General features: G+C 36.1%; 1 pseudogene; it reads right to left on the bottom strand.

Annotated features, from left to right (window-relative positions):
* LOC139724880 (uncharacterized) overlaps positions 1 to 15,564 on the bottom strand; it is a 139,857-nt pseudogene extending 124,293 nt beyond the window's left edge.
* Between the last annotated feature and the right edge of the window lie 1,474 nt (positions 15,565 to 17,038).

Raw genomic sequence — 17,038 nt, 5'->3', positions numbered from 1 at the left:
CTACTAATATTGCTACATTCTCTCAATCCTTGTGTTTATGAAGGTGAACTTGTCCTTTAAATACATTTGGACAGTAGGCCATATCGATTAGACAGGAGAAAATGATCAAAAGTAGGGAGGTGAGTACCATTCCATGTGAGCATTAAAATGCATAGAAATGTGTTGTCGTTTAAAGTAGGTACTGTACATGGTACGACAATGCTTGAATAATGATGGCAATCTCTTATTTTTTACCCGTTGAGGACAAGTCCAGAGTATACTCGGGCAATTGTCTATGGGAAATGCATGTTGTAGCAAAATCAGTCTGTCCTCAACAGGTTACATTGCCTCCCTGATGTACCTACAGTGTATTACTTTTGTATGCTATAACCTATTGCTCTGTTGCGCATACTGTAGTTCTTGTAAAGTGTGACATGAGGAATGTGTTGTCAAGTTTTTCTCAGTCAATCATCATCTCAAGAGAACCAAATTTAAAATCTTTGGGGGTGTAAGGTCACAGAAGGGTGAGAGGTTGCCATGTGTATGAGGGGGGAGGTCACTATGAGGTGAGAGGGAGAGCTGTTCAAGAAACTCTGATGAGCGGATAACAGGGATGGTTAGAATAGGGGCACTAAATTCCTGCCTCATCCCATTACAATCTTCTCCATCTGGTCTCTGGATACCGCCAGACACTGGACAGATGTGTTTCCAATCTACTCCTTTCATCGCAGAGATACGTACAGTATTGTATAAGCGCTGCACTCTCATGTCGTTTCTCTCAAGCTCCACCTCCAAGGATGTACTCTATCAACTTACATTCACTGATGATAGCCTTTCAACTTTGAACAACACTACAAGGTGTATAAAGATGATGACAACAAAGCAAACATGTATCAAACTCAGTCCACCACAGTAGCAGCTACATGTACAGTCTATACAAATTGTAGTACAATGTAGATCAAGCTGGAGAATACAATGTATATCCCCATACTAGTTTCATACAGCCACTTAAAACATAATCTCCTCTGTAGTATCAATTGGCAAACGTAGCATGTTTCTCTCCTTTTCCAGGATTTAATGAACCTTTCATTTGACTGCATCCAGTTCTCTTTATTACAGCTACGTTGTAGCAGTACTGCATCTATGCATACAGTATAGAAACATAATCCCATCTCTATCTTTTCATATTTCAACATAACCCTTGATGTTTTAAAATGTCTGTTCCTCTTGAAGTGATTTTACAATGATAATTTAAATGTTCACTAGTATGGTACCAATAAATGAAGGAAAAGTCTGTAACTGTAAAAATTCAAGATTTTACACTGTCATATTCGTATTAATGTGCACAGAACACTGTATAGGCCTAATACAAAATGGTACACATGTACATTGTACTGTACTACAGGAAGCATGTGTTCTTTATTTAAACTGCTATGTCAGATATTTTAGCGTAAATACCTTAACATGAAGTCGAAGCAAATAAACACAAACAAACAGTTTTGGTCTGTTTTTCTGACAAGTACAAGAGCTGTTTCATTCTTAATAAATGCTGGCATGTTTGAGTGAAACCACTTCCCAATGGTGATAATGTTCCTCTCATGCCAAGACGAAACTTGGGCACTTAATTTTATTAAGGAATTCTCCAAGAAAGCTCATGAACCAACTTCTTAAAATATGACTTATGATACAATGTTCAAATTCTAAATGAATAGTAGGAAGATCATCTATGAAATATCCTTGCTCCTGTTTGGTTTTTAATAATGCATCTCGATCAATCTCATAATGTAGGGCAGCTGTACATAGTGCACAAAAAGGAGTACAAAAAATAAATAATTTCAACACTGCTGGTGCTTACAACTGTACAGCATTTTATGAGTGCATTATACAGGACGCACTAAACATAACACAGGCAAGTTAACTGTTCTCTCTTTTTATTTTTTTCCTCTCTCCTTTCTCTTTATAAAAATTGTTCCTTACATGTAAGTTTAAGCACTGCCAGTACAATTGCAGAAAGCCAAATCAACCAAATATATGGTTTCCTGAATGTAGGAAACAATTCATGAAATACACATCCTTCCAATACACAAATCCAGTTCCTGGTGTACATACTACATCAAATGAGGAAGGAAGGGAGGGAAGAAAAAGGGCATGACAGATACACCACATCTTGAAGTCAGGATAGTATGTTTACAATCATATTGCCTGCTTAAGAACACATGAGCACAGAATAAAGAGCCACAACAAAATAAACCAAACAACTTGTGTGACAATGCATAAAAGTAGCAAGAAGGCAACAAACATTGTTCAATACTTCGCGAACAAAGCATAAAAAAAGCAGAAAGTCATTTTTAACATTTGTACAGCTGTACACAGGAGATGCAAGTTTTACACAGAGTGAAACTAATACGTACATTTTGTATACCGATACACTGCACAGCTGTACAACTTTACCTACAGGTGTACTTTGAATGTACCATCATCTATGTAAAACACTTGTATACAGTACTGGTACAACGAAACAACCTATTCATATTGCCATGTTTGTGAAAATATAATGAAACAGCTCTTATCATATTTCTGCTATTTTTATGGGTAAACTGATATTGTTAAACCACTGTAACTCAGGAAATTGTAACACATGTGCTCTACACTGTAAAGTATTTTGTAGGTCCTATATTGTCCCCATGGTGGAAATCACTTGCAAATAAGTAATCAACATTACACAATCAAGATGACTTTTAGAATTATGACATACATGTAGAGGTATACATACAAAGATTCAATGTCTAACAAGTGTTCATACCCTGGTAGAGATCCTCTTGCTTGTTAACCATACACTAATTTAAATTAACTTGTACTGTAGAATGTGCACAGATTCATGTGCAAGTACTGTGATAATTACAGAATATACATGTTGAAGCATAATTGGCTACACTGAACCCTCAACTGCTGCTTCATGTTACTATAGAACTGGAAATGATGACAGGGTAAAATGCAAATCAGCGCTTTAACCATGTGCAAATAATCCTTCTTTTCTTATAGAGCTCTGCATTCAAGATAAACTGTAGGCCTGTGGTACTGTACAGCATACTGTACACTTTCGAGAGCAGAGAGCTCAGGAGCATTGTATTTGTATACTGTCAGCTCACTGACTGTGGATGACTGACTAACAAAAAGATGGTCCCCTTCTGAGTGATACTGTGAGAAAGGGTGAAAAGCACTAGTCATTAACCACTTCATCAATGCATATGTCTTTATACTTGGAGTGGGAAGCAAAGTACCATTATTATCATGATTATTATTATAATAATGATTATAATTATACTCATGATTATTATAATTATGATTATTATAATCATGATAATTATAATCATGATTATTATTTTATTTATATTACAATGGAATTATTATTCTTTCCGTTGTCGAAAAATGAGTGTGATTTCTTTTATATATGAGATAAAAGGCGTAAATATTCAATATTGAATGACGCGCCTTTAAGCACCAACAACAACAACAACCAGGTAATTAAGTATTCCAAACAGCACTCAGGCAGCATGTTGTTTGTTCATTTTTTTTTTTATTTTTATTTTTTTTTGGGGGGGGGAACTTTCTATTCTCACCAAAGAAGTATCCAACACTAAAAAACGTTCTGAGGTCTGTGTGTAAAATGCAGTTTGTCTACATTGTACATGGCAAATCTGTGCTGTACAATCTTTGTATGCATGAACATCCACCCTGCACTCCTGTCACTGAATGCATTTGCCATGCATTGGGGCCCCCAGCCAATTTTCTTCCCTAAACTGCACTGATCTTCATTACTCCCTAATTAACCAGTGCTACGCACAGAAGACTATTGCCAAACCACTAGAGGAGGGGATACAAAGGGTTGCCCCTCTTCAAATTGAACAATGCATCACCCTTCATCAGCAAGCCTTGCAATCACCCAAGTCTTGCAGGCCAACAAAACAAATTATCTTTTACTGCTATAAAAGCACTAAACCCTATTGTAAGAGAAACTGATCAAAAGATCATTGAGTAAACTTACAGTTTAATCTAACTTGTAACAGAAGTCAGGGAAGATTTACAGATGGCAATTAACTTGAGCCACAAGCAGGATTTCCAAATATGCTGCATGATGCATTGTATACCTGTACTCTGATGATTTCCTGTTTACATCGAGTTTCAAATATTAAACTTCTGAACATCCGCAGTACCCACAGGAGTACCCTTTAGACCTGGCGGGCTCAGCCAAAAGGAATCTTCAAGATCTGCTGTTTAAAGCACACTGCTTCCTGGCTGACAACGAAGAGCAATATATAATGCTCCTTGCATTGAAGAGTACTTAAATCACTACAAAATATACATCTGCAGGGGTAGTTCTGCGCTTTTGCCCCAGCATGCTATTTTTGTGCTACCTTGGTACAGAATGTACTGCACTGGTATTATGGGTTGACTTCTTGAGTACAATTTAAAAAATAACTTCCCAAAAAATTGTTTTTACAGTTTGTCTTCTCTAGTAACGAGTAATACAGAAAGTCACATTGCAGTGGAACAACATACATTGTAAGAAACAGATAAAAGTAAAACTGTAAATAAAAAGTGATGTACTGTATCATACTGCCTTGTAGGCCCCTATACATGTACATACGTACAAATTGAATAAGCAAATCACAGTTTCTCAATCTACATTCAACCTGGTGCTTTACCACAACATATAGTTTGTCTAGAAGCATTGCAAGGATCACTCTACAAAAATACTTGCTCCTCTACATTATGACAACAACGTGGAGCAGAAAATGTTGCTTTTTTTGTTGGGTGCTGAGTACATCCCACTTTATATAGGACACAACCAAAAATTGTACACTTTTTCAGTCACATTACATCAATATCAGCTGAAAAACAACAACTTACAATTGTACAAGGTACATGTAGTTGCAGAGGACAAGCACATCATTGAAGACATAAAATAAAGATCTAGACATTGTACAGAGCATGGACTAACATGGGAGATACATGTACGCCCTACAATGTACTTTGTTTTTCTGTATAAATGTGTGAGTTTACATGTACTTACACTTGCGGCAATGGGGGAGTGTAGTATGACAGGAAGGAACCCAAAGTAACTTGATTTATTACAGAGTGTACATGTAGGTCTACATGCCATCTTGTTTATCAATCCATACGTAGAACCATTGATGCTCACGGTATCCAGATTCCTTACAGGCACATTTGTAAATGAATACGGGTGTACTTTCGGGGATTTACTGTACAGCATGCACATGGTAATTCCTTCCTCTACATGTACATTGTACACTTGTATCTGTTCTTCTACACTGTACCTCTACGGATCTCTTTCTATTTCTGCATAAAGAAAATGTACATGTATTTGTAACCAGTACTATCATTCAAAAAAAAAAAAAAAAAAAAAAACTTAATGGGAAATGTAGCCTACTATGGTAGGCCTACACTACACAGCCTACTTTCAAGTGGGAAGAAAGCCACAAGGGGGCCCATACGACACCATCAATCATCATTCTGCTGTGCCATAAATAATCAATGAATCACCATCTCATAACTATGCCACTAACTACATCCTGCTACATATCTAGTAGAGCAGTACACGTACAAGCAAGTCCTGCACTAAAAAAGAAAACAGAAAAAGAAAGAAAAAAATGCTTTCCCCCTTGCATAATCTGCACTCTAGTGTCTGCATTCCACAGTGATAACCTCATCCCACGCCTCCTAAAGTCCTACCACAGAGTCCATAACAAGTGTTTGAGGTCAACAACTGGCTTACTGTACCTCTCCTACTGCCCCAGTGGTCAAGCTACCATGGGTGATTTGCAGTGCAACAACGCACCCCAATCCCTGCTGACTGATTACTGTGGGATGTGCTTCAGCAGCAGCAAAGGATTAAGTAGCAAATATATTTCACATCAACTTCAATAATCAAAGTAAGTGTGACTAGACTGTAAAAGCTTTCCACTTTGCCTATCCTCCTATCCCCTCTTTTCATCTGTAGATCTTTTCTGTTCTCTTGTAAATGTAGTAGTCTGACACACATAGTAATTAGTATATCAAAGGGTGAAGTCATGCATTGGAAAATTATGAAACTATAAAATAAATGTAATGTATGAACAAATATCATGGACGCATTTATGGAGTGACACACTGCAAAGTGTCTCTCCCTGATCTCTGAGAGGTTGCAATATAGGTGATACATTGTATACTAAAATCAATGACAGAGCTGTTGCTCTGCTCTGTCTCAACTGCCCCCTAATACTCAACTAATAATTCCTAAAATTTAAATACACAATTTACATGTGTACAGATGTATAGGGTATTCTCAAAGCATACACTGTGCATACTGGGATTTTTACACAGATTTCATAAGGAAGACAGCTTATCATACTGTACATGTACATTTTGTACATGTTTCCCGTGCAAATTTCATCATTTAGCACTTAATAGCCTACACTAGCAGTAGCCATATTTTTCAGACTAGAATGTATGACTACTGTATGCACACAAATACATTGTATTGGAGAGTGCAATGTCAGTAGAGAGCAGAGAGATTTCCATGTAATAATCTTGTATTAAACAACAGTGATTACATGTTCTAGTCATCTTATGTTTCATTAAACCATTATTTGAGCCCCATACATTGTGCAGATTGAGACAGTAATATCATACAGTATACTTATAAGTTCATGGTCTCAGATAGTACATCATCAGCAGATATGCAAACACATGGTAGGCCCTACACATTGTATTTGCAGGCCTATTTCATGATACAATGTATATTAAGCAAGCGATTTCCCTTCTATTTTCTTCTCTCTGTGTAATCAGCATCAGGGCATTGATAAAATGTATTTGTACAGAGGTACAGATCAGGGCCCCATTTCATAAAAAGTTGATACGATAACAACTCTTGCTGGAATGGCAATTGTCATGGTAACAACAAGAATTAAGCTTCCTGATTGGTTGTTGCTATTGGAAGTTGCCATTCCAGCAAGAGTTGACATCCTAACATCTTTTATTTAATGGGGCCCAGGTCTTCAGCAGGTACTGTCCATGTATCAGCAATTCATCAGAACTGAAATTTAATTCATACACCATGTAGAATAGTAGATGAAGTACAGTAAAACATCAACCACTCTTGAAATGGGTAGGCCTACACGTTGTACAATCTTTGCGGGCAGCATACTTGAAAATGAGCCATGATCTCAACGCATGCAAGCAGATTAAAAAAAAAATAGACACAGCACATGTACATATGACAAATCATCACATACAATGTGACCCTCCCATGAGCATGAACATTTTAGAGGCAGTATCTCAAAGAACAAATCAAGAATTTGCAGCCTGGTGCTAATTCTATTTTACTGATCATCCTACTTGAAAAGGCAGTTTCCGAACTTCTCAACCAAATGCAAACAGACAGAGGAAATCACTCAGGCCAGGAATCTATCCATTCCATTACTCTGACACTATCAATGGAAGCCATCATCCATCTTGTCAGCAGCCAAGCCTTCCTCTACAACATCGTACAAAGGAGGGGGTAGTAGGGGGAGGGGTTTTGATAGAATACACATTGTACATACATGCAGGTAGCTACCGTACACATACAGTATGTACAAGTGTACTCTGTTGGAATACATATATGTACATGTATAAGTTCAAATTTGAGCAAAGAAAATGGAATTCATTGTAAGATAAAAACATTTGTACTTTCTCTCACATGAAAGCAAAATTGTGTTGTTCCAATCTTTTCATTAAAATGATATGATGCAATATGACTCTACCAGTATATCCAATCAACTTTACATGATGCTCATATGATTAAGATCAATTCAAATGTTATTCAGGTTAAAAATACCAGCACCAGTATTACAGTAAAAGAAAATAACTCAAATCACATTGCATTGATTGTGCTTCAGGGCATACATGTACGGGAAACACATTTTATACTAACAGATACGGAGTTTCAACTGCTATAGTATGCCCTTGTTCGAAAATTAGTGAACACAAGACAGATCAGTTGGTACAAATTTACAGCTCAGACAATTCAGAATAAAAAATGCTGCAATTAATCATGCTCCCAGGGTGTGCTTGAGCACAGAGCCTGTTATGAAATCTCTCCAAAGTTAGTGCATTCATAAAGCTGGTGATTCACAACTGGTCCTTCACAACTGGTCCATTGGTACTACCAATGTGTAGCAGTGCAGCAACTGATATTAAAGTGTAATCAAATTAATGCAGTGAAACACTTTGATAGTATGGCATGCATTAGATAATTCCTCCATGGCGGTACAGAGAACACAGTCATGGTATTAAAGGTAATGTCATTAAATATAATGCATCTGACCATGCGAAACAATATATGAATATGATAGAGAACTCTACACTACATGTATGTAGTATGCACATACAGCTTTTGTATCGTGACAGATGTTCAATTCTGCCAATACCGAGTAAGGAGGTGTAAAAAACGGGGTGGGGGTGAAAAACTGCAAATTTTCATCAGCTTACACACAGTATTTCCTTCTTTTTCAGATTCAAACAAGAGAAAGCAATTCCACTGGGTAACATCACATGAAATGAATGCTTCATGACAATGTCAATGGTTACTGATGACTTATTTTTGTCTTCTTTATATTTTCTATGCTTATCTTTCTTTTTGTTATTGCATTGTAACATGTCTCATTGCTTCAAATTGCCAAATAACTTTGAACAATTACATTTAAACCTTGATTCCCTGGATCTACAGAACTATTGCACTCCAAGCAGCAGAGAGATGGTGAACAAATTTTGACTGAACTCTTTTGCAACATCACACATATACACTGTACCTTACAACTGGTCGACTAATTAATCAATATTTGCCAACTACGCTGTTTGTTATAGTGACCAATACCAGGCATAACCAATGCAAAAGTGTTGGAGATCAATGAAGAATTACGAGACATTTAGACAATGACGGAAGTTGATGAACATAAAATGTATACAATGTAGGTAGAGAAGGCATCTTTGATTTAAAAAAAAATAATAATAATAGTGATAATAAAAATAGATTGAATGTGGGTTATCATACGCAGAATTACAATGTACATACGTTGTTGTAGCTTTTACCATTAGATTTTAAAAGAATTATTTCTTTAGTTTATTCAACTGATTAATAATTTAGAGAAAACTAATGTTACAGAAACATGCCCCATTCGAATATTTTTTAGCTGAAGCACAGTCTGTCATGAGCACAAGCACTGTACTGTATCAAAGCAATGCCTTTGTGACATGTACAGTGTACACTTTGTACAATCTGCACAGCTGTACATGTACATCAGGACACTCCTCACAATGTATGCCCTATGTATTTGAACTTTAACAATGTACACCACAGCGATAATGAATAAATGGCAACGAAGGCAAGTTCCTTTTATTTCATTAGATCTCAATTGTCATAGACGAGTGTTTCCCTGCTCCTGATGTTTGAAATGCACTTTTGTACTGATCAGTAGAGTGTCACAGAAATCTATGCAACAATACAATTAGCCTGAGGGAAATTGAAACTCTTGGATCATTGATAAAGATTTCCCTACAGTGGCACAGACAGACATACAGACAGACAGACAGAGAGGGGGATGGAGAGAGAGAGAGAGAGAGAGAGCTGTACATGTTGTATGATATCAACAGCACTTTTGTATCAAAAGAAAATACAGAGAGGAAGAGACTACCGGCATGTGAAGCATTTTATAGTTACTATTTAAATGCACCTGTAGACACAAGGACCATGGGTGGATCCATGCAATGTTAAAATACAAACTGTGTTTTATGAGACACATTCAATTGTGAAGCAATACAGTGTGAAATCAGGTGTTATGATATATTTTCATCTAAGTAACTCTATAATTCAAGATACAACTGTACCTACCACACATGGAATGACAAAGTAAATGGTAAGAAAATTATTGGACATTAAAAATCATCACTCCATCTAAAGATACTTCTCTGATCATGAAAAAAAAAAAATCTTACCAATTTAAAAGAAATATTGTAATATACAAGTATTTCTATTTGAAAATTCCTTGCATGGAACCACTGGTGAATATCATGTAGTTTGAGATGACACGTGTACTGAGAGGGTACAGTCTACACTGTACAAGCACATCATACGTTAAATTTGAGAGCACACATTGCAAATTCTACCACTTGGGACAAGTCTATGATATTGTACAGTACATGCACGTATGTAACTTTTAGAGTGTTTGAATCACAGTCACAGACAAGAAAATATATGTTGTAAGTAAGTACCAGGGTAACGATTATATCTTTTCAGAAGAAAAGCTAGTGATTTCCAACCTTTGAGATGATGTAAATGTATGGTGTAGGTGTTAAATGGGAGGCAATGTTTTAGTGAGTTATTAATTTCACATAATGTATCAATGGACTTGTGAAATTCACAAAAATATTGAAACATCCTCTAATGTACATGTTACATGTACTACAGTATAGGCCTACTTGTACATAGAGTATCACCCAATATGTATCTCATATATATTTTCTATTTCCCTTGCTTTGTTTTGCCTATTTTCTCTATCTACATACCAGCACAGCATACCGGTACTGCCATTTGTACTTTCATTTATGCCAGATCTTCATGACACACAGTAAAAATGATGAAGAAAACTGCATACAATACTCTTTCTTGAGACAATCTGTCTATAACACATTTCTTGATATTATACATTATCATATAATCGTATTTGGATAATTAATGATAGTCTCGTGATATGGTGCGTATTTGAATACTTTCAATGTAATAACATAAATGTTTGATACAACAGGAGTATGATGACATGTGTGTATCGATGTCTGGTATTCATCAAACTAGCATGAACAACAACAAAAAATCACATATCCAGTTTACTATATGAAAACTGACATTTAAACAGACAACCTTTCTTCTCCACGAAAAGATGCCATGACTCAGACAAAATGTGAAGTCATGCAAGTAGCAACTTTGACTTCAGATTGGAAGCAATGCACTGAGACCATTTTTCTCATCTTTTTGCCACAGCAAAGTCATCCCAAGACACTGTGGGGATCTTGCCCTGTCTGGCCACTGGTGACTAAACACATCAATTCCACTAGATGCACTTCAGCACACACAGCAGGAGGGATATGGGTCAGGAGATTTTTGATTTGCAGCTGATATGACATCATCATTCTTATCCATTTTTGGCCAGTGCATCAATTTACAGTGCACTGAGCCTGTGTACATGTACATGTACTGTACTTATAAATACTGGAAGCTTCTTTTTTCCTTGACAATCTTTATTGAGCAAATGGAAAATGTCATGGAAGGCCCGAAGGAGGGCATGTTATAAACTAATACAAATGTACCTGATCACAAATGAAGCTACGGGAATTGAAGCATTACTCACAGACTGATGAAGGTATCGTATCATGGACATTCTTTTTAAAGCTTGTGTCAAGAGACTATTATACATGGATCAAGCATTCAAGAAATACACAAAACATTTTTAAAACCAGACACTTTTCGCATGCATGAAACTTTCGCAAATTTCATGAGAAGTCAAGATTTGCAAAAGTAAAATGCAAGCAACGGGTTTTGTCTACACAGTGCATTGAATGCCACTGAAAATTTGCAAATACACTTGTATTCCATGCTCTTGGCTCCACTTTAAACACAAAAGTTTCATGTTGCAAATGTTTCTGGATTTTCAGTACCTTGTACAATGCCTGGGACAAAATTGTGTAGGACAAGACTAACGCAGAGCGATAATACACTGCACAAAGGCACAGCTAAATGTATGCAATATTTTGCTGCTTCTTCAATTAGATCTTCTTCTTCTTCTTCTTCCTTGTCCAGCACATGTATAAATATCAAGTTGAAAGGGAGAAAAAGTCAACCTTACATTATATGTAATTTTAAAAAATACCATTTAAGTAGTAAATTACTTGTCAGTACAATCCACATTTTGTGGCAAAGATTCAAACGATTTCCAAGTAGGAATAGTATACCCATCATCTAGACACATTTGCATGCCTTTAAAGGTAGGGGATACCTTTTACAGACCTCCCAAAATGCAGCAAAACATTAAATATGAACTTCAGGGGACTTGCTTAGGCCACTGCTTAGAAATTTGGAAGTCAACAGTTATCTAAAATTTGAATAATGCACAAAACTCAACTTCTCAGTAGCTCTGTGTTTTAGTCACACTTAAGCCTTTTTGTTGCATTCTTCTGTATTTGTGATCTATAAACACAAATTTAAAAGTACAAGAGCTGATGTAATAACATATAGAGTGCGTGGCAAGAATGTATATAGAAATGTTAGTAAGTGTTGATGAACTTTCTTCACAAAAATAAATATACATGATGGACACACATGCAGTACATGGGTCTGCAAAGTTAGCCTAGTAATGTACTGGAATTTACGGTGAGCCCCGAAAACAATTCAATTCAAAATCTAACGGTCGAAAAAATGTACTAAATGTTACCTTCCACTTTCAATACTTTATGGGAGTTTCTAATATGATACTCTCTTCAACATACCACTGTATTTATACAACTCTTCATTTAAGGCGTGCAAATGGGATTCCCTACCTTTAACAAATGATACCTTTTACAACAGTTTTGTAGGGACTACACAAGTACTTGTGTACACTGTACTTGTTACAGTGCATAAATCAGTATCATGGGAACTACATAATGTAGAATATTTTTAAAAATGAATAAAAGCTCCATTTTTATCAAAAACTGATGAGCCACAAACATGTAGCTTAATAATTTAGACACCGACATATAAACTGAAAGCCAAGCAGGTTATCACTATCATTACAACCTACAGGCTGTAATTCTCTTGAATCTTGAATGATACATACAATGTAGTGTAACTTTGAAGTTCTATTGAATAACACTGCATTGATGCAAAGACTGTCTTTCTCTGATTATATTGTACAAATGAAACAAAGAACGTTTTGTTAATGCATACACTGTGTATTATATCTAGAAAGCAAAATCACACTATGTTTTACTTTACTTTTGAAAAACAAGCGCTTGCTTCTGAAATTGGACGCAAGTTTGTTCTTTGCTTTTTGTTTTTGTTTCTATAAGCTTTCATTTTTTGGTGTTTGTTGCAGTTTTTTTTTTTTTTTTGGGGGGGGGGTTGTCTTCTACTGTACTTCTTTCTGTGTTTTATTTTCAAAACATAAAATATCAACAAAAATACAGTCACATGACTGTGATGCCTAACAGAGTGGAATACAGTGAATATCATCGGGATATCACACTGCATGCCAACATCTTGTTCTCTTTCACTTTCAAAATCATGCATTCTTTTTGCTTTTGTTTAGAGCACAGATGATCAATATTAAAAATATAGGCCTAGAAAGCAAACTTAATTGTGATACATGTGCAGACATTAATTACCTCCGACAAGGGAGGACGTTATGTTTTCGTTACCGATGGTTTGTTTGTTTCTTTGTTTGTGTGTTCGTTAGTTACTGCAGTTAGTTTGTCTGTGTGCAAAATACCTCAAAAAGTACTTAAAGGACAAGTTCACCTTCATAAACATAAAGATTGAGAGAATGCAACAATATTAGTAGAACACATCAGTGAAAGTTTGAGGAAAATTGGACAATCGATGCAAAAGTTATGAATTTTTAAAATTTTTGTGTTGGAACCGCTGGATGAGGAGACTACTACAGCTTGTGAGTCATATATGCGTACAACAGTATAAAGAAAATGTAAAGAAAATTCAACATATTTTCACTTTTTTCGCATAATAAAAGAGCACTTGACTTGCCTCTTTCTAAAGGCAGGGGGAATAATATTACCCATAACATTTGTCGGTAACAAGTCGGACGAATGTGTATTTTTTTCAAAAGATGAAATTTTGTGAAATTCTCTTTATATTTTCCTTATATTGTTGTACGCATGTGACATCTAAGTTATTCACACACTGCAGTAGTCTTCTCATCCAGCGGTTACTGCACAAAAACTTCAAAAATTCATAACTTTTGAACGGACTGTCCGATTTTCCTCAAACTTTCAATGATGTGTTCTACTAATATTGCTACATTCTCTCAATCCTTATGTTTATGAAGGTGAACTTGTCCTTTAATGGATTTTGATGAAACTTGCAGTTACATTGTAAGGTTTAGAATGTCACAAGTAACAAACGATTAAATTTTTTGGGGGAAAAATTTGCGGTGACACCATGTGTATGTAGCGAGAATTTTGGGGGAATTTATGAAGGATTTTTGATATTTTGGCAGGTAGGGTGAATGAACTTGGGAGTTCAGGCTGCGCGTATTTGAGATTTGCTTGCGCGCACTAAAGTGCGTTCTCCAGTTTCTGCTAGGGCGAGGCGCGCCATGCAGCTGAGGGTTTATGACGTAACAAAGGCTTCTATATTGGGAAATTGGGCGGCTCTCAGCACACAATCATATGGACGTATGGGTGGAAATCACTGATATCTCTATGGAAGAACAAGATCAGTGGTGGAAATGAGCTGCATGCTTATCTAGTTACAACTGTGATCAATGTTCTACAAGTGTAATTCAAAACATTCCCATAGGGAATGTAATATAATTTCAGCAAGTCCCTTCTAAGTTCTGAACTATTGTGAGATTGTAAGATTATTGATTTGAAATATGCTCATAAATGTTCAGTCATACATGCAGATTGTCTACAACCTATTGGTACAGCTATGAATACTGTGAAGTAAACAAATTAATTAATTAATTTACACAGGCTCCTACAAATAATGTACACTGTACAATCAATCTTTTTGTTCAACAATCAGCACTGGTGCTGCATGTCGTATTGAAATACCATCCTACTTTCTATAGTAATACTTTAGTAGGTCAGGCATTCAAGGAGTTCTTATTCAACTGTTTAAATTGCATTTTGTGACACCACAAGCAAATGAAACAGCAAATAAAAAAAGGGGGCAGAGCAAGCCAGTTTTGAATCAAGCTTACTTTAATAGTTTGAGTATTTTATAGACTCATTTGACATTTAAAAAAAAAAAGAACAAAAGAAAACACACATACACACACACGCACACACACACATTGCGACTTACACATTATGTGTATGGGGGAAAAAAACTTTTCGTTTTTCATGAGACAAAGACTGCGAAAAAGGAGCAGGTGACAATGTAATGGTGTTGTCGTGACTCTCTCCCAGGCCGAGGCCGAGCCAGATCTCGGTCTGTCTGCCAAACTTACGCGTGGTGTACTACCCCACGATGCCGGTGTGCAAGCACCCGAACCCGTACCACCACCACCACCTGCGCCGAGGTACAACCCGGCGACTCTAGCTGTTCCTCGCAGAGTCAAGAGAACAACACGGATTTCAACCTTAACTTACAATGTATATGATTATTCAAGACATTAGATATCCACTCCAGTGTGTAAAGAACTTACCTTTTCTAATATTCTCGTTTACGTCTATCCTTGTCAATACGCGGATGTTGTCATCTTAGCAGAACAATTCCATGATAATTTTCCGAATATCCTGACATAAATAGTCGAGCAACAGCAAACCGTTGGATGGTGGAACGATCCAAAATTTTCGGGGTATCGATCGTTTATAAGGGGCGATCAAAGTCGAAATCCCGTCAACTAACATTGGACTAAAGATGGCGCTCATTGTCGAAGTGAACAGCGGACAAAGAGGTTCATCAACGAGAAAGTAAAATGAGTGTCACAGCTGTTCTCAGTAACCTCTTTGGAACTGAACCAATATTGTTGGGTTTACATTTTTTTTTGTATGGCACTTTTTTGGCTCTTTAAAAGAAAAAAAAAGTGATTAGAGTAAAAAAAAAAAATGAGTAGAAAACATACGGCGCTGACGTTAACTACAAACAAGGACAGTATCCTCGTTTAAAACCAACTCTGAAATGAACTGCATTCATTTCTTTTCCTCCAACTTCTTTGATCTCTTTCTCCTGTTTCTTCTTTTAATCATTCTTCTTCGACTTCGCGAAAAGAAGAGCATTAAGCCCCTATAGAGGATAAACAGAAGCATTTTTAATGTCTTATGAAATTGATTTATACATTTCTTTTGAGACAACGATGCAACGAAAATATAATGATAAGTCAATATATTTTTATTTTTTCTAATATGGAGAAAGAGCACTTGACTTATTCCTTTCAAAAGGTAGGGGATATAATCACGCATGCCTCACAAAAATTTTGTCAGTTATATCTAAAATAGATTTGTGTTTTTTAAATGATACGAAATTCTGTGAAAAGTTTTCTATAATAAAATGTAGTTTACCTGCTGTTACATTACAAATGGTTGTAGTCCTCTCATCCATCCGCTCTCATTGTGGTACTGAAACTGTGAAAATTAATTTTCCTCGAACTTCATTCATTAATTTTGTTCAACTAATATTTCTGCATTCAAGCAATCCATGAATACTTGGGTTCCATTCCTTTCTACATGAATAAAGCCCAAACTACTGTTGTTAGCAGTCGAGAATGCGGATATACTATAGACATATTCATTTAGAGCTATATATAGCATGAACCGATAATAAAAGGCCCTATAGGGCCTTTTATTATCGGTTCATCTTATTCCATTCACAATTTTTTTTTTAACTTTTCATGCATAGCGTGAGACAAAACAGAGCAAACGCAAGTTTAAAACGTTACATTTAATGAATAGCGTGTAAGAAATACGTTATAATGATCGTTACAAAGAAGTAGGCCTGTTATAGACAACAATTAAGAAGAGAGTATATTGCAGCTCAATGCTAAAGGAAGCAAAATACTATACATCACTAAATTACATTGTTGTTTGTGACAAGTGTAAAGGTTTTCGACGTTGTTGTAGTTAATGTTTGTCATTCCGAAAGTTTGCTATACCGAAACATCCAAAAATGCCCTGTTCATACTGATGGCTGTTATCCGAAAATGAAATACGGCTTTATAAACCCGACAATGACATAATGTTCGTTACACGAGTATGATATAGGAAGGTATACGTATAAGAGGTCTACCAACGAACCCTTGGAATTATG

This window comes from Diadema antillarum, unplaced genomic scaffold (assembly GCF_040938485.1).
Source record: "Diadema antillarum isolate AM-2024a unplaced genomic scaffold, OU_Dant_1.0 seq00000002_RagTag, whole genome shotgun sequence".
Taxonomy (NCBI): Eukaryota; Metazoa; Echinodermata; class Echinoidea; order Diadematoida; family Diadematidae; genus Diadema; species Diadema antillarum.
Note: the sequence above shows the minus strand (reverse complement) of the source record. Positions and strands in the feature narration are given on the sequence as shown.